Source organism: Castor canadensis, chromosome 3 (assembly GCF_047511655.1).
Source record: "Castor canadensis chromosome 3, mCasCan1.hap1v2, whole genome shotgun sequence".
Taxonomy (NCBI): Eukaryota; Metazoa; Chordata; class Mammalia; order Rodentia; family Castoridae; genus Castor; species Castor canadensis.
In genome coordinates this window covers 29,031,409-29,048,473 of record NC_133388.1, presented here as the reverse complement: position 1 = coordinate 29,048,473, position 17,065 = coordinate 29,031,409, and the positions used below count along the sequence as shown (strand labels likewise).

The following is a 17,065-nucleotide window of genomic DNA, read 5'->3' as shown; positions in this document are numbered from 1 at the left end:
GTTATATTTAGTGAGAATCATGACTAATGGCAGCCATAATTGTTTGCTTAATCTCTATCCGTGATCCTTCTCTTGACCTCCAAAAATAAATTCAAAATTGGGGACTCAGTTGCTAAGGACTAGACTCTGTAATTGCTTAACTGTTTATGTGCCATTTTAGTTAAAGAAGGTATAGATTGTAGAAAGCTCCTATATGATATGGACTGGTAGAGAAGCAGAAGGTGGGGTTGCTGACAACAGTTTGAATGATCATATCATTATGCTACTGCATTAGTATATGTAAGGACTGGTCTCATTGCCATGTACAGAAATATTATCACATTTGCATAAATCTTAGTCCAGTGGTTCTCAAATATTAGTATCTAGAAGGATTATCCAGGGAGTGCTAAAATACATACATCTTCAGGTCTACCTCTTGAATTATAATTCAGAAGGTCTAGCAAACCCCAGGTGGTTTTGTCCGTACATTGAGATACATTGTCTTGGGCCCAGCCAAATTTAACTGCAATGTATTGACATCATATCTGGTTAATCCCTAGCAGCAAGTGCTCAGTCAAGAATGGGTGACATATAGAGAGTGGTTTGATGTAGTTTTCATGGATGACACTTTCTAGCTGAATTGATGATATGCATGATGAGTATGGTAGGATCTGGGCAGGTGCCAAAGGCATTTCATTAGTATTGTCTTTGCAAATGTTCATCCTTCTGCCAGATGTTAAGCTCATAGGACCTAAATGGTGTTTAATTTTGCAACTCCCAAAGAGGCTGGCATGGTGCCTTGCTTGTATCAGACTTGCAATAGTGTACTATCACCATGGAGGTAAGTTCATTTGAGGTGGCCAGGAATTCTGGATGGGAATGAATCTACTGTATTCACAGCATATTGTGCATTCTGGTGACTACTTTGGGACTTCTGAAGTTGAGTGACTCTAGGTTATTGCCAAGCTCTCTTCTTACTTATTCCTCCTCTCTTACAAGAGTCTCAGGTGGATGGCTAGTGAAATAGTCATGGTGGGTAGTGAAATAGTCTTCAATTTGTGACTTTGGAGAGTGAAATTGAAATAAAAGCTAAAGAGTTAAATAGCACCATCAAAGCCTACAAATTATCATTGGTGAAGAGCTGACAAAGAGTATTTAATCCATACCAAACACCTCCACCTCAGTCAGCCAAGTGTACTTGGGCATGCCAGGGTGGCAGACACAGAGCCAACAACATGGTTAAGAAGAGGACAGTTGATGGTAAGCAGCAAAGCAGCAAGTTCCATGTACATTGCTTAAAGGAGGAGAAGATGTGTGGTGATACCATTAGCTTCACTTGACAATAATTTATTGAACTGCTACTATGTGCCAGGACCTGTGCTAGGGATATGAAGGTAAACTGAGCAGTCAAAGAAGTACATAGTTTGGTGAAAGAGACAGTAAATAAGTAAATGTATAACACAATGTCACATAGGAATTAGTGTCAGAAGAATGAAGCAGGAGAAGGAAATAGTACTAAAAATTAGAGTAAATACCATTGCAAAGTGGATTGCTGTGCTCACTTCATCAGCACATATACTAAAATTGGAATGATTCAGAGAAGATTAGCATGGCCCCTGTGCAAGGATGACATGTAAATCCATGAAGTGTTCCATATTAAAAAAAGTGGATTGCTTTGGTATGATTACTGATTATTATGATGCTATAATTTTAATAAATTGACCTAACTAATATTTATTGAGTGCCCGTTACGTGCCATACACAGTACTGAGTAAAGGCAATAAAGTGATCAGATAAGTTTCCTGATTTCATGGTGTCTTTTTTTAAGGCCAGGAAAAAGATCATAAATAATCAAAGACATATAAGACACATATGAGGATGTGGTTAATGCTATCCAGAAAACCAAGATAAGGAGGACTGGTAGAGTGGCTGGAAGGGTTGCTTTGGCCTACTTGATGGAATTCCTCTTCAAGATGGTGATTTTGAGCTGAAATCCGGGTCATGAGGAGCCAGTCATGCAAAGAGCATCCAAGGCCAGGAAGGAAGAACCTGAGGGTGAGGGCCTCAGCTCAGGCTTAGCAGGTCCAGGAACGGAAAGAAGCCATGGTGGCTTTATAATTCATGGGGGATTGGGAGCCTATTGGACTAATTAAGGAGAAAAAGCACCTTCTTTCAGATATGACTTTGAAAACCAATACTACTTCTAGAAAAATGCTTTTTTCTTTTCATTACCTAGTTTAACATCAGAGTGTAACATTTAAATCAATCGATCTTTAATATGAATTTCTTCCTGTAATTCATTCTCTTTTTCCCCCAGCACCCCTGAGAAAATCCAAAATGCAGGGCAAGTGTTATTATAATAAAATTTTATTAGAGAGTATAAATAATCAACATGCTATATGGCGATATGCCAGTCATAAGTGTGTTGACTCATGTTATTACTGGGAAATCTTGGTTAACATAATTCTGGAGATCTATTTGTTGTCTACAATACGTTAGGTGCAGTATTTCTGGGTAGTATTTGAAGTCTTGGAATGTGCTTTCTCCACGTATTGGTTCCTAGGATACCTGAACTTTGGAGCAGCCAGGGAAATGCTCTCGTTCACTTTTTCTTCATGGGTGCTGCAATCTCTTTACCCCTGTCCATTGTGTAGGTTTTTGCACCCAAGTCTGCTTTCCTTTTATAGTGTATATATTCACCCATGTTCTCTTTTGTGCTGTAGGCAGGGAAGCAATTCCTTTTGCAAATATTATCACTCTCTTTTCTCTTTTGCTTTTCCTGTGCTGTGTAGAGAATCACCTCCCATACTGTTGTGCTCTCTCTTCCCCAGTTAATCATAGAAGATTCTTTTTGCTTGCTCATCCTCTGTAATTTATACCTCTCTACAGTACCTTTCTATTTATACTGGTTACATATGAATATGCGAACATCAGTGGCTAGATTGTGTTTGCATAGAAACTTACTTATATGCTAAAAATGCAATGAAAACTTTCATGCAAGTTTACTGTATATTTGAGTGCATTGTATATTTATTCTCTAAAATAAACTTAGCAACTTGCACATTATGAATCATTAAGCCTTATGCTTCTGCAAAGAAAGGAGCACGATTTCTCAAAATACAGTATCATTTTTAGAATGAAAATTGAATTTGTTTCATAACCAATTCAAATCAGTTTTGAAATTCTACACTATCAGCTTTAAAATGCAAATGCTACCCATAAGGAACAAATGTCTTTTCAATTATTAAAATTGAATTTCAAGATTTGTAATGGTTTCTTATGATAAAAATGTTGGAATATATCTGAAATGATTTCTTAAATTCTAATAATTAAAAAGGACAAAAGAGAAACTTGAAGGCAATAACAAGAGCAATGATTGAGTTACAAAAACTAAAATGTATTTAATTTTCATAGATGTTCCAGGATATCACATTAGAAGCATTAGGGTATGAAAAAAAAGCCTCATGGGAAAGACTCAGACTTCCTCCTGCATAAACACACACACACACACACACACACAAACACACACACACACACACATACACACACACACATGAATCAATATGTTTTAGGATCTGTAAGATTTAGACTTATCTTAGTGATTGAAATTAGAGACAGGATGCTGATCTTAGTTTTGCATTCCAGCTTGACGATCATATCTGAAAAGCAAGGGTAATGATTAAACAGTTTTGATGTTCTATAAAATAGGTGTAATGATAATAATATGTTTATTGAATTTCTGCTCTGTGCTTTTTGCCCCAAAATTCATTGGGGTCGTGAAGAATACAAAGAAAGTAGAAGGTCCAGTGTGTTTGCCTTTGGAAAGTTTACCAGTGCTTTGGGAAAAGATGACTTTGTAATATACTTCTTGCCTCTTAAGCAGTAGATAGTGCAGGGCACAGAGACAAAATCATTCCAGAAACTGACAGAAAGTAATATTCTGTGAGGGCAACATGTAGTGTTTCAAGGAGGAGGAGTTTAACTGGACCTGGAGGGAAATGCAAGATTTGACATCGTTTCCTTTTTAGTGTTATGATAATAACACATTTTATTAATAATACTGATTATCTGTCTGTTGGCTCATGGATTAGAGAATGGAAAAGCATGACAAACCCACAGGGTAACGATGTTTTAAAAGTCTTTTAAAAAAAGGAATCAGAGAAAGAAAGAGAAAGCCTTTCTAAGAGCCTAGGCTTGGGGGAAAATGTAGGAGGTGCAGAGAGAATTAATGGGTAATGCTTATCATTTTGTACAAAATAACCTTGACACAAATGGGGCAATTTAAAGGAGGGTAAGTGACTCCCAGCCCACTCACCCGGGTTGATGGAGGAAATAATCATGGGGTTGCTGGCAGATTGGAAAAAGAAGACCCAGGGTAGCTTTCCCTCCTCCATTATGGGTGTTTCTGAGCTAGAGGTAGGAAGCTCATAACTGAAGGAACATTTTAGAAGCTCAGCGCTTTCTACTTTCCAATCATTTTAGGTCTGTAACTTGATCTAACAGCAAATTAGATGTGCATCTTTCCTCCGCCCCCCAAGCTCCTGCAGAGACATAAGAGTTGTCATATCACTGATGTCCAAGAAGTTGAGCTGAACAAAATGGATTTGAGAACACAGGGTAGTTGTAAATAATTTTGTGATGATAATGCATTATATTACAATGGGACTCAGAGTGTGAACCCTCCTGTGCTTCATGAGTGAGGAAATTAGTATTGTTCTTATCAGTGGTTTCAACCTTGGCTACACATTAGGATCACCTAGGGGGCCCTTCCCTAACCCTCTCCTCCAAGAGGCATACTTGGTCTGAGGAGTGGCCTGTACATTGTGTTTTCTGAAGCTCCCAAGGTCATTCTTTTTGTCAGCAAAGTTAAGAACTTTGCCTAAGTGCAAATTTAAATGAATTGTACCCAAATAACTTGCTAAACCAAGACTGCTGGATCCCATCCCTGGGGTGTCTGATTCATTGGAGCTGGTGTAGGACCTAAGAATTTATGTTTCCAACACATCCTCAGGTGATGCTGATGTCGCTGTCCTGGTGCCACGGTGTGAGAAACATTGATTTAAACTATTGAAATCAAGCCAGTTCAGGTTGTACCAAATCAGGATTTCCTAAAATTTGATTCCTGACTGTGTTAATAGGCAGATTTTGAATCTCTCCCCCAATCCACTGAATTAGAATGTCCAGAATCTGTGATTTGAAATGAGCACTCCAAGTTGTTTTCTTTATTTTGATTCTATCACTGCTTGTGAACTATGATAGAGCTTAAGTTTGCTTCTTTGTGTCTTGCTCCAAATATTATTTTTGTATAAGTTGAATATGTGGCCATATGAGGGTTTTTCTGTTTATGCTGTTTTTATGGGAAAACTCTGTAGATTATATTGTATTAAGTGTTCTGAGAATTATCAATTCATCATTAAGAACTTGAAGCTGGAGAAATCAGTTTTGTTATGGGGCATCTGGTACAATAAGAGAACTTTTTGTTTATGGCAGTGATTCAAGTCGCATGTGAGATATTTGAGAAGTAACTTGCAAAAGAAGACTTTATACATTCAATACGATTGGGTAATTGCACACAGCAGAAGCCATGTAAAGGTTGGGGGAGAAGTTTTCATATTTTGGAGGATAATTATTACCAGTGGTGTTTGTTAGACGTTAGATTCCCAAGTCACAATTCTAGTGAGTCTCAGTTCTCAGTAGTACCTGGAAATCTCTATTGAAAAATTAGGTGATTCCTACATAGGGAAGAGAGTGAGGAGGAATGGAAGTATATGGAGAGGGTGAACTTGTTCAAAGTACACTATGCACAGATATGGAATTATCACAATCAAACCACTTCATATTATTTATACATGCTAATTTAAAAATATAAAACTATTTAAAAGTAGGTGATTCCTAGATAGTATGTTTAGGAACTTCGTTTTAAGAAAAGGAGGATTAGGGACTAATCCTTAGTAACTCAGATACAATGAACAATTTGCTATATATATATATTTTTTTTTTTCAAGTTGTGAAAGTCAGTGTCCTAATAACTAGGTCACAGCAAGAGTAGGAGTCAGCTACAGTATTAATATTAAGGATATATTTTTTAAGTGGGTAATATTATTCCACCTACGTATGTCTTTCTCATCTAGACATTGTACAATTTTGCCCTTTTGTCTTGTTGCTATATTTTCCTCCTTTTATAAAATAATTAGAGCAGACACATGGTTAAGATAGAGACCAGGTCAAGTTTCATTCAGTTAGATTTTCTTCCCCTTTATTTTCCTGTCAGGGCCAGCTTATTTTTCTTTCTTTTTTTCTTATTGTTCTCTGTTCTTTTGCCAATTCTTTTCCTCTACAAGTCCATGCTCCATTTTCACTCTGTGCTGTCTTTCCTTTGTGACCTTTTTGACATTGTAGTGAGCAGAAAGGGAAAGAAAGAAAGCCACTTGTGATGTTTCCAGTCCATGGCTCTCTCCCCAGGAGTGGGTGGTAGTGGCAGAAGGTAGGCAAGCCAGGAGGAGAAAACCCCACACAAGTCTCCTGAGATGCCATGTGGATGTGGGGTTAAGAGAACCGAACAGAATAATTTTTCACAAAAACTCAGGGAGGCAGGTCTGGGGAAAAGTTACTCAACATTTTGTAACTGAGTGGTCATTTCTGTAAAGGAAACTTGTGCATAACGAATCTTAACTGATTTATGGTATTGGGGGAGCATTCTCTCAAGTTAGAGAATGCTGTTTTTAGATCATCATAGATATGACAGGATTACTTTTTCTTTCATGTTTCAGAGTTCCATCATACCCATCTGCTAAAATAGTAGCTATCACTGAAGACTCTCCCAGTCAGAAAGAAGGAAAGACTTAATAGAGGAGAGACTTGCAGTGAGGTTGGTGGTCATTCAGGTGTAATAGCAAGATCTTCTGTTGTCATGGAAACCTACCATAGTGGTAGAACCTAGGCCAAGTCTAAGGGTTTTAACATGGATAACTGCAATGTGTTTTGAATTGCACAGACAGAAAGAGAAGTGGTATGTGTGATAATGTGTTCTTATTCATTTTCTTTTCCTTTGTAGGTTGCCTTCAACCTATAACAAGAGTTTTAGAGCTTAAAGTTGGTTAAAGCTTTTGCCTCTGCTTTTATGTTTTTGCTTTTCCTCTTGAGGCATATTCTGAAATGGAGTGAGCAAATTTGAAGTAGGACAAAAAAGCAGTAGTGGGCACAAACATGTTCCATGTAAACCTTTGTTGAAGAGTGGGAAAGAGAGAGAGGTCTTTTTACTAAAGACTAAGATAGCTTGTTAAAAGGTAGGAAGAGAGAGAGACAGTAAGAATAAAGGGGAGACAAAGAGAGAGAGTAGAGAGAACATTGAGAATAAACTAAGTGATCTAGTTTTAAAGTGGATAAGGAAGAGAGTGAGGTAACTATTAGAGGAGACATTTGAGGGAGGGAAAATAAGGTTACAAAGAGACCGATCTAGTAATCTTTAAGGTGTTCTGTCTTCATAGTAAGAATACTAGAGAATTTCCTATGAGTGATTGCAGGCATATGTTGTTCAGGTTGCTGCTGCCAACCTAAAAGGTTTCTCTTCCCAGAGCTTTCCTGGAGCCATCTGGCATTTTGCTTATCCCACCCTTGAACTCTCACCCATGAGCTCAAGACTGACTTTTGTAGTATTCTCTTAGGATATGTTTCATTCCTGTCCTATGCCTCATTGAGGCAGGTAATAAAGCTTGCTTATTCTCGGCTCTCCTGTATATCCAGGGTTATGCCTACCTCACAATAGAAGCTTGATAAATAGTGTCAAATTAGATCATTTACTTTGAGTCCATAAAAGGAGACAATGAAACATTTGGGATTAAACCTTCCTGCCTCTCTCCAACTTCTTAAATTGCAATCAGGACATAACAGTTGTGCACACTGTAAGACTTCAATAAATGACTGTCAATGGGTTGACCGATAGACTAATTCAAGACTTTATATTCTCTAGTACTTGTCTAATATACTTTTTTTGGTGGTATTGGGGGGTTGAACTTAGGGCCTTCTGCTTGCTAAGCAGGCATTCTACCACTTGAGCTACTCCACCAGCCCTTTTTGTGTTGGCTATTTTTTGAGATAGGGTCTTGGTTTATTCCTAGGCCACCCCAGACTGCAATCCTATTTGTGCTTCCCTGAATAACTCAAATAACAGGTGTGTACCACCCATCCAGCCACTATTTGGTTGAGATAGGGTTTTGTAACCTCCAACCCCATACACACACATACACACACTGGCCTTGAACTCTGATCCTCCTGATCTCTGGCCTCCAGAGTGGATAGGATTACAAACTTGAATCATCTCACCAGGCCCTTTTGTCCCTCTTTCATATGTTTTATTAGTTATATCCCTAATTTCCTCCCCAGCCTCTCAGATCCCTCCTCATTTCCTTATTAGCTTAGAAAAGTCTTTGTTAGGGTTCTAAGTCCTATTTTCTAATCCCTGTCTCACAGGGCACTTCCGGTAGTCTTGGGAAGAGTGACTTCACCACAGGGCAGTGAACCAGTGGAACTAGCAATAATAAAATTACTATGTCTTTTTTTAAATTTATTTTTATTTCTTTTATTCATATGTGCATACAATGTTTGGGTCATTTCTACCCCCTTCCCCCTACCCCATCCCTTTCCCCCTACTCCCTTCCTTTCCCCCCCTACCCCCTTGCTACCAGGCAGAAACTATTTTGCCCTTATCTCTGATTTTGTTGAAGAAAGAGTATAAGCAATAATAGGAAGGACCAAGGGTTTTTGCTAGTTGAGCTAAGGATAGCTATACAGGGAGTTGACTCTCATTGTTTTCCTGTACATATATGTTACATTCTAAATTAATTTTTCTCGAACTAACCTTTTCTCTAGTTCCTGATCCCCTTCTCAAAAAAAAAAATTACTGTCTTAACATACTGTCCAGAGAACTTTCTGTGTGACTCTGAATATTCAGCAGGATTTACATTCACATTGAACCTACTGCTTAATTTGTTGGTAATGAACTAGCAACTGTCAAATTCCTCCATGTTTCATGTCTCTAGTCCTTAGCTCCATGTCCCAGCTGGGTCCCAGGATAGAGACTTAGCAGCTATGGAAGAATGATCTGGCGCTTTCTGCCATCTCTATATGAATCTAAGAGAGAACCTAATTAATAATGATTCTTGGTATTTAAACTGTGTTCTCTGTTATCCAAGAACTTGAGTTTTAGTTCTATCTTTTAAAAAATTTGAGCAAGATATTTCATTCATATGAAGGAGGATTCTGATCCATTCTGTATAGATGCTATACAAAGTTTTGCTCACCTTCCCAATGGCATGGAGAAAGGGAAAACATTTGGATAGAATTTGAGCTCAGAGTGTTCCAGAAGATTCTCTAGCCTGGAAAACTTTCAGATGAGAGAGGAGAATGGGGAACTCACTGATTAATCAAGAGCTAAACTAGGTAGTCAGAACTCCAGAGCTTTTAAAAGAGACCCTAGAGTTCATTTTACCCATACAAATTTTATTTTGTAAATGAGGAAATTGAAGCCTAGAGAAACATGTCTTCTCAAGGATGCAAACTAAATTATGGCCATTTTAACTGATGCTTTATGTGAACTAGACTGCTGGGTGGATTTTACCATGGAACGCTCCATTTGAGGAAAGGCCAAGTCATTCTTTAATATGAACCAATACATGCTCTTTCATATACAAACAAAAGAACAGGCTCCATGAAGACACATTTCTACATGGGTTCACTAGGCAAGATTAGTAGTACAGTTATAATGTCAGGAATGCAGAGTATTAATGCAGCTGCTGAATAACATACTAGGGCCACAGAGTTTAATAACAGCTAATAATAAATGATACAGTTGGGGAATTATGTGATTCTGTTTCAGAGTAAATTACAAGGAAACCACACATGCACAGAATGTTTCTAGTGGGGACACCTAGGTGTTTCCAGTTTGTTTTGCCTTTGCAGTACTTTGGCCTGTTCTTCTGAGAAGTAGGCAGGGTATTCAGACATATGCCCAGTTGGGATTTTTAGTTTGTGTGGGGACGTTGCAGGTTTCAATGGCTGGGCTAGGAAGTAAGAACTGTGCTTCTCAGGCAGCTGCCAGATAATCCTCTTAATGCACTTAATTTCCTCCTTTATATCTTCATTTACCAAGGGGAGAAATGTTCAAATGTGTCTGCAATTGCCCATTCTCTCCCATCATGGCTATTTGTAAACCATTTCATGGGGAGGGGTAGTACTGGAACATGGGCTTGCAGATGGGAGGGGGTTGGGAGTGGGGCTGTGGTTGAGGCTCATAACAGGAGGTGAAAGGTGTAGTCATGGCCACAGTTCAGCAAGCACACCCCTGAGCTTATGTGTGTTTCTTGTTCCCCATCTGCCCTAGAGAAAGTCAAATGCCCATCACTGCTAAATCTGTATTCTTTCTCTAAGAGAATGGAATAGTTCATCCACATTCTTTTAAAATAAGATGAAAAGCAAGGGGTGGGGAAATTAATTAATGTTAGTAAATGAAGCATGGGATGCTTGTCTGGATATGATAATGACTGTGAATTAGTGCATAAGAAATGGAATGGTATAGACAATGAACCATGTCAATACACAGCTTTGGGATGGACTAGCTATCACCATAAGGCATTAACTCTTTCCTTGCCTCATCCTTTGTCCTGTGTCTGTTATTCTGGGCAATTTCTCCCCTACCACAATGTTATGAGGTCTGCAGTATCATAGCCTGAGATTTCCAAAAGGAGGTGGGCTTCAGGAGAGACAGGGCCAGCAGGTGACTGAATACTTCTAGTATGTAAATAAAAGAGTTCACATTTACTTATTAGATTAACAAAGCCACACAAAAAGAAGCAATTTTGTGTCCCTTGATTAGGAGAATTTAACTAGATGAAAGAAAAGGTACGAGTTCCCCTAAGTTGTTTCTTCTTCCCCAAAGCCAACATAAAGTTATTTGTCAACTTATCCATTTCACTATGAAGTAGAGAAGGGAGTGCTTCAGGTTGTAGTTCTATAAAAATGACTTCATATGATTCGAAGAAGCACACTGATGAGGCACTTCCTATGTACAAGGCACTGTGTAATGGACATGGATGAATAAGATATGCTCCATTGTGTAGGAGTTTTCTTTGTCAAGGGCATGATATGGTGCTTGGCAACAAATTGTTGCTATTATCAGTGTCATTGCATTGTATTTAATTCACATAAAATATTTCATTAGGGACAAGAAGAGGTTCAGAGAGCCCTTTATTTTCTTTACTTTTTGGTTTTTGCTTTGCTTCTTCCTATTACTTTCATTTTCTTCTATATTTTAAAGTTCTTAGCCCACTGGCAAAATAAAGAAATGCAAATACATAGTTATAATAACCTTTAAATGTTAACATTTAAGAAATTATTTGCCGCTAATGTAAAAATTCAATGCAGTATGGCACAAAATATGAATCACTGAATTTGGAAATGATATTAATTCACACTACAGTATAGGCAAGTGGCTTAGAATGGCTTGCTGATTTCTTATATCTTTTTTTGTATTTTTATCGGTGGTGGCTCTAAACATAGACTCATTTAGAACTAATACCAAAGGATTGAATTTTATGTTGCTTGTGATTTTCTTAAAAAGATTCTGGAATAACAACAACAAAAAGAGAGAGCTAGATGAAATCATGTTGGTAACAATTGTTGAAGCTGGGCATTGGGCTTTTTGTGATTCTTAGTATTTTTGTGAATGTTTAAATATTGCCATAATAATACTAATTTTTAAGGCTAAAATGTTGGGGAGTGTCTTTGGGAATAAAAGCTTGGATAAGTGGCCTCCCTGGGCCTCTTTATCCCTGCTCCTCCAAGCCAAATTTGGAGATGGATGTGTGTTGAACATTCCTGGAATGGCTCAACATTATAAGGACACCATGGAAACAAGAGGTGCCTCCTGTTCTCTTGGATGGTCTGTGAGCCCCTTCCTAGGAGGCCAGTTTGTAGCTTGGATGTGTATACTGTGCCTCATCCAGTCCGTGCTTTGCTTTTCTTTGATCTGGCTGACATAAGAGACCAGTGTAGAGACACTTCTATCTGGGTATAGCTATCCCAGAGCAAAGGAGGCCATTAAGGGCAGTCAATTTGTTAAGCCTTGTGATGGTTTCCCTCTTCCTTCTTGGTACAGTGGACAAGAGGCTGTTGAGAGTCTGTGCTTAACTTGTGAAAGAATAGGCTCTTGGAGAAAAAGAGAAAATAGGATAACAAATGAAAATCTGTACCTGGCTTTTCCTTTTCCTCACTAGCTTGTCAGAGATAGATCTGTCACATGTACTCTCTGTGAATCTCTCTGCCAGCTTTCGTGGTCTTACCTATGAGAAAGTAAGTCAGGGGCTAAAACTACTACTGTTAATGATTTATTTGAGAAAAAATAGGCTCATAAAGGTAGGTGGAGGCTTTGGTTATGTCAGGAGAAGAGCCATTCAAGGGACATTCAGATTCTGTTTCATTGATTGATATATAGGACTTCTATATGCAGACCTCAAGATCATGCAGGGAAGTGGGAAGTTGGTGTGGGGGTGGATTCCCAAGGACTTTGCAATTTGCATTGTACTTACAATAATATATAGGCTAACTAGTTTCTAGAGGTACCTAGCGTATACTGAAATCTGTATGTCCCCATATGTTTGAGTTTTGATAAACTTCCTTTTTTAGTCACTTTCATGGTCTGACTGATCTTCTGAATGCAACTAATACTGCTTGACTTTAGATCTAGGATGTGAACTTTCTTTTCTCATTAAAGCATTTAAATTTCTGTTGCTTGGTTTCTCAAATGACTTTTCACGTAAAATCTGGTTGATATTTTTGGAGCTTGATTAAAATAAGTTCCAATTTCACTCTGAAGAACTTCCTTTGATATACATTCCTTGTATCATTCCAACTCTGGGGTAGGGCAGGACAGGCTTCCTGGGTACTCAGGACATTGGCGGCACTTGAAGTTTTGTTTACTTCACCCTGTTTACTTCACAGGGTGTTATTAGTTTGGTGGGGCTGCCATAACAAAATACCACAAACTGGGGAACTTGAACAGAAGGAATCCATTGTCTCGCAGTTCTCTGGAGTGTAAAATTCAAGATCAAGGTGTCACCAGGTTTCAGAGGAGAGAGGAAAGGCCTCCTTGACTTGCAGATAACCATTACTTACTGTGCCCTCACATGGTCGTTCCTCTATCACCACATCCCTGGTTTCTCTGTGTGTCCAAATCTTTTCTTATAATGACAACATTCAGATTAGATTAGGGCCCACTCTAATGGCTTCATTTTAACTTACTAATGCCTTTAGAGGCCCTAGCACTAAATATTGTCACATTCTGAGGTACTGAGGGTTGGGGTTTCAACATAGAAATTTGGGGTGGGGAGGACACAAATCAGACTATTGCAGAGGGTGAGGCATATTTTTAAAGGAAAAAAAAGCAAACAAAAGCAATAGATCCTCATACTCTAGAACCCTGTTCTGCAGTCTAGTGATTTCATTAGAAGTTTGCATTTAGATTTAGTTATAGCATCTCAGAAATTAATTTAGAGAACTGCTTTTACAATAGCAATCAAAATGATGAGTAAAGAGTCATGGCCCTATAAACTTTTGTCTTCTTCTGGGGTAGCGGAGGGCAAATTTATAACAGTTACTAACAAATTTTAGAGGGAGAAGGAAAGTTGGGAATATGATACAAAATCAAAAATTGAGAGTACATTGCCATGTTGGATAGAGGAAAAGAAAAGAGAAGGAGAGATAAGAGGGAGAGAGGAAACAAAGGGAGAGAGGGTTCAGGAGAAAAAGGAGGAAGAGGAGAGGAGGAGGCAGGTAAATTGAGGAATGAGGAGAGGAAGGGAGAGAAAGGATGAGGACAGGGAAGATGAAGTCCAAGGGTGAGGTAAGAAGACAGAAATTAGTGTAGCTAGCATTTACCATGGGTTGAAAAGAGAATTCATGCTTGTCTTTTACTGGACATCCAGCCTTTTCCAAGAAAAGGAAGCTAAAATTAGTAGATCAGAGAGATGTAAAGAAGAGTGAAAGTAAATGCTGGTCCTAGTGAGAGAAGGCTTGGGTGAGGTTTGGTATGGAGAGCTGAGGACCTTCCAACATTAATGAGTACAAATGTTTGCATAGGCCAAAAATGTTCTTCTGCAGACTTGGATAACTGGAGCCTTAGTGTGGCATTGGATGCCACGAATGAGAATGTAACTCACTTGTTCTCCAGGCAATCTGGTTTATGAACATGAAGATCTTGTTTGCTGCAAGCCATCCATTTTCCCTGTGGCCCTGTGAGAAATTCTTGAAATGGAACCAGTATTGTCCTCCTTGCCAAAGTGCTTGGCACTGGTCTGTAACTTTCCCTAAATTCTGAGATGAGGATAGTCTGTGGATTTTCTGTTTAGGGAGAGTGATGGGAAAGTATGTCATGCATCTTGGGGGACAAAACCAGGGGAAATGTTTGCTTTCTCTATGGGCGTGACCACTTTTTCAAAGGCCTTTGCTCTTCTGGCTTTATGTTTTCCAAGCCACTTCTCTGTATCTTGGAAGTCAAGGTTCAAGCTAAGCTGCAGCAGAGGCTTCATCTTCTCTCAGAAGGAAATTTATTTCCCTCCCCTTCCCATGGTAAACAAATGATATTTACAGACAAATGTGGATTAGGCAAGGAGGAGATTTGTGAAATGATGGGATTTTAGAAGCTCAAGTAAGCAGATGTCAGGACTAGGCTGAGCTGGAAGTATTCTGGTGGGGCAGAGACTACAAGGAGAAATCTGAGGAGTAAGAAGTTCCTACCATGAGGCAGGGAGGTAATATGGAAGGAGAAGCAGTTTCTAAGATGTCACACAAGAGTTCTGTGTGGAGCTGTGAGGGGTTTCTAAACTTCCAGATAAGGCTATTTGAGTTTAAATCAGCATGCCTGTCTTCACCGATCCTCAATGTTACTTTCTGCATAGTGGGCACATTACTTAGCCTGTTTATTTGGCTTCTAAAACAAAATCAAATGGAAAAAAATATTCTGAAGGTTCCAAAAACCTATAAAACATTATAACTTTAACATTGCACTGCCTCGGGTAGGAATCTTCTCTAAGCAGCCCTGGGGTATGCTTGTTTCCATGCCCCCATGTGCTGCTCCAGGTGACTATATCTAGTGGTAGGTAGTTTACTTCCCTTTAAGACAGGTCATTTCAAAGAATTTTTAATAAAATTATACATTTTGTATTTACTAATAATTTTAAGAAAAATATTTTCCTTGAGCCCAAATCTACCTAATATAATCAGGCAACATTCATGTAGTACTTAGCCCTCAACCAGAGCTGTTCTAGATATTTTATATAAGTTAATATTACATTTGTTCCTTTTAGCAGCCTTGTGAGGTAGGTATTGTTGTTATTCCACTTTTAGTATAAAAAACCTGAGATACAGCAAAGCTAAGTGACACATCCTAATGGCTATAATTTTAACACACTGGTCTTTGTTTTCTGTCCACAATCAACCCACAGTGTTTGCAGACTGCTCTTTTGTCCTTTGTGAACCTCCCTTTTCAGATTTCCCTCTCTCTTTTATGTGTGTCTCCTCTTAAGGTATTGTTTCTAAAGAAGACCCCGATCTCCAAGAGAATTTGACTCATGCCACGAAGAGTTGTGTTGCTGTATTTGCTTGGATTTGCTACTTCGGGTCTGTGGGGAGCTTTGGGGAGAAAGGAATTCTAAGAAAGAAGGAATGTTTCCAAGCTGAGCTCCCCTGGAAAGTGTTAGGATGGCATGTACTGGTCTATTGGCCCCAGCTGTCAGATGATGGAGATTGGGATCAGCTGTGACCTAATTATGAGTCTTGTAAACCTGCATTGTGTCCTTCATTTTCCAGCTCATTGACCACACAGAGGGGCAGGAAAAATAGATGAGATTCTGGTCAAGTCCTTCCTGCCACTACCATGTGGCCAAGGTCACAGGCCAATGATATCTACAGGGAGCTGATGGGGGTGGGCTCTTTGTTGTCCTCTCTGAATGGAGCCGGCTGGAATGAGACAAAAGGAAATGAGGATTAGCAGACACCCCACCCTTACAAAAGCTTCTTGGATAGCAATGTCTTCTTATACCCATTGTATATACAGGAATTCCTGATTTGGTATTCTGTGATTGTCAAATTAGTGAGTTAATATGAATTATGCTCAACAATTATACATATGCAAATATACATACATGAAAGTATCAGTGTAGGGTATATATCACATTTTTGATGACTCTTTGGTAACAAAGGCTGAATTGAAATTATGCCCAGCATGCAGTTTTATATTGACAAAGAGTCCCAACTCCATGCTCCCAAACCAATCACACAATCTCAACATCACATAAGTATATACTATTCTGTTTTCTCCTGTTGAAAGATGGCATCCATGAATTACTAAGACAAGTATATGCAAGATCTAGTTGGAAATAGGTCTGAAAAAGTTTCTTCCTTTCTCACCTTTCTGAAAAAAATTACTATTTTCTCAGTCAATTCCTATTGTGGGAGCCTAGAACCAGCAAGATATTGCAGAAAGAATTTGGCACTTGAGACCACACAGGTACTTAGACATGATGTTGCCTTGGACACTTCTATTTGGGCAGTGTTGACCCTAAGCACATTGCTTATCTCTCTTAGCCTCTGAGGCTAAGAGTCAAAATTGGTGATAAATAATGATAACCTTGCAGGGTTGTTTTAGAGTTGTGATTAAATGAGATATTATACATGGCATACATTATAGGCCTATCACTTGGACAAGCTTATGAAAGAGAGACCCCTCGTATCCTCCATTTATTTAAGGTATAGGACCTGAAATAGATAGGTGGCTGTGTAGTGCTAAGATATCTTAGTACATGACTCCTAGATTTTTGAAAATTTCAACTGCATAATTTATTTTTTTGGAGTTTGAAATCAGGGCCTTATGCTTTCTGACTTTTGGATTTTTTATATTGGGAACTGGATTGCCAAAGTTTTTTTTTTTTTGAGAAAACAAAGATTTATTAAAACATCATTAAAAGGGGGAAATGATGGCGGACTGCTATACAAAGGGGTATGCTGACATTTGTGTTAAGTAAGAACATTTAAAAAA

General features: G+C 38.6%; 1 protein-coding gene and 1 non-coding gene across 32 annotated transcripts in view; both read left to right on the top strand.

Annotated features, from left to right (window-relative positions):
- Positions 1–17,065, top strand: part of Nrxn3 (neurexin 3) — a 1,521,272-nt gene that overhangs the window by 292,507 nt on the left and 1,211,700 nt on the right. The gene's annotated exons all lie outside the window — the stretch shown is intronic.
- On the top strand, positions 1,534–1,640 carry LOC141421994 (U6 spliceosomal RNA). Its single transcript, XR_012446663.1, has one exon. It is a non-coding gene; the product is annotated as a U6 spliceosomal RNA (small nuclear RNA).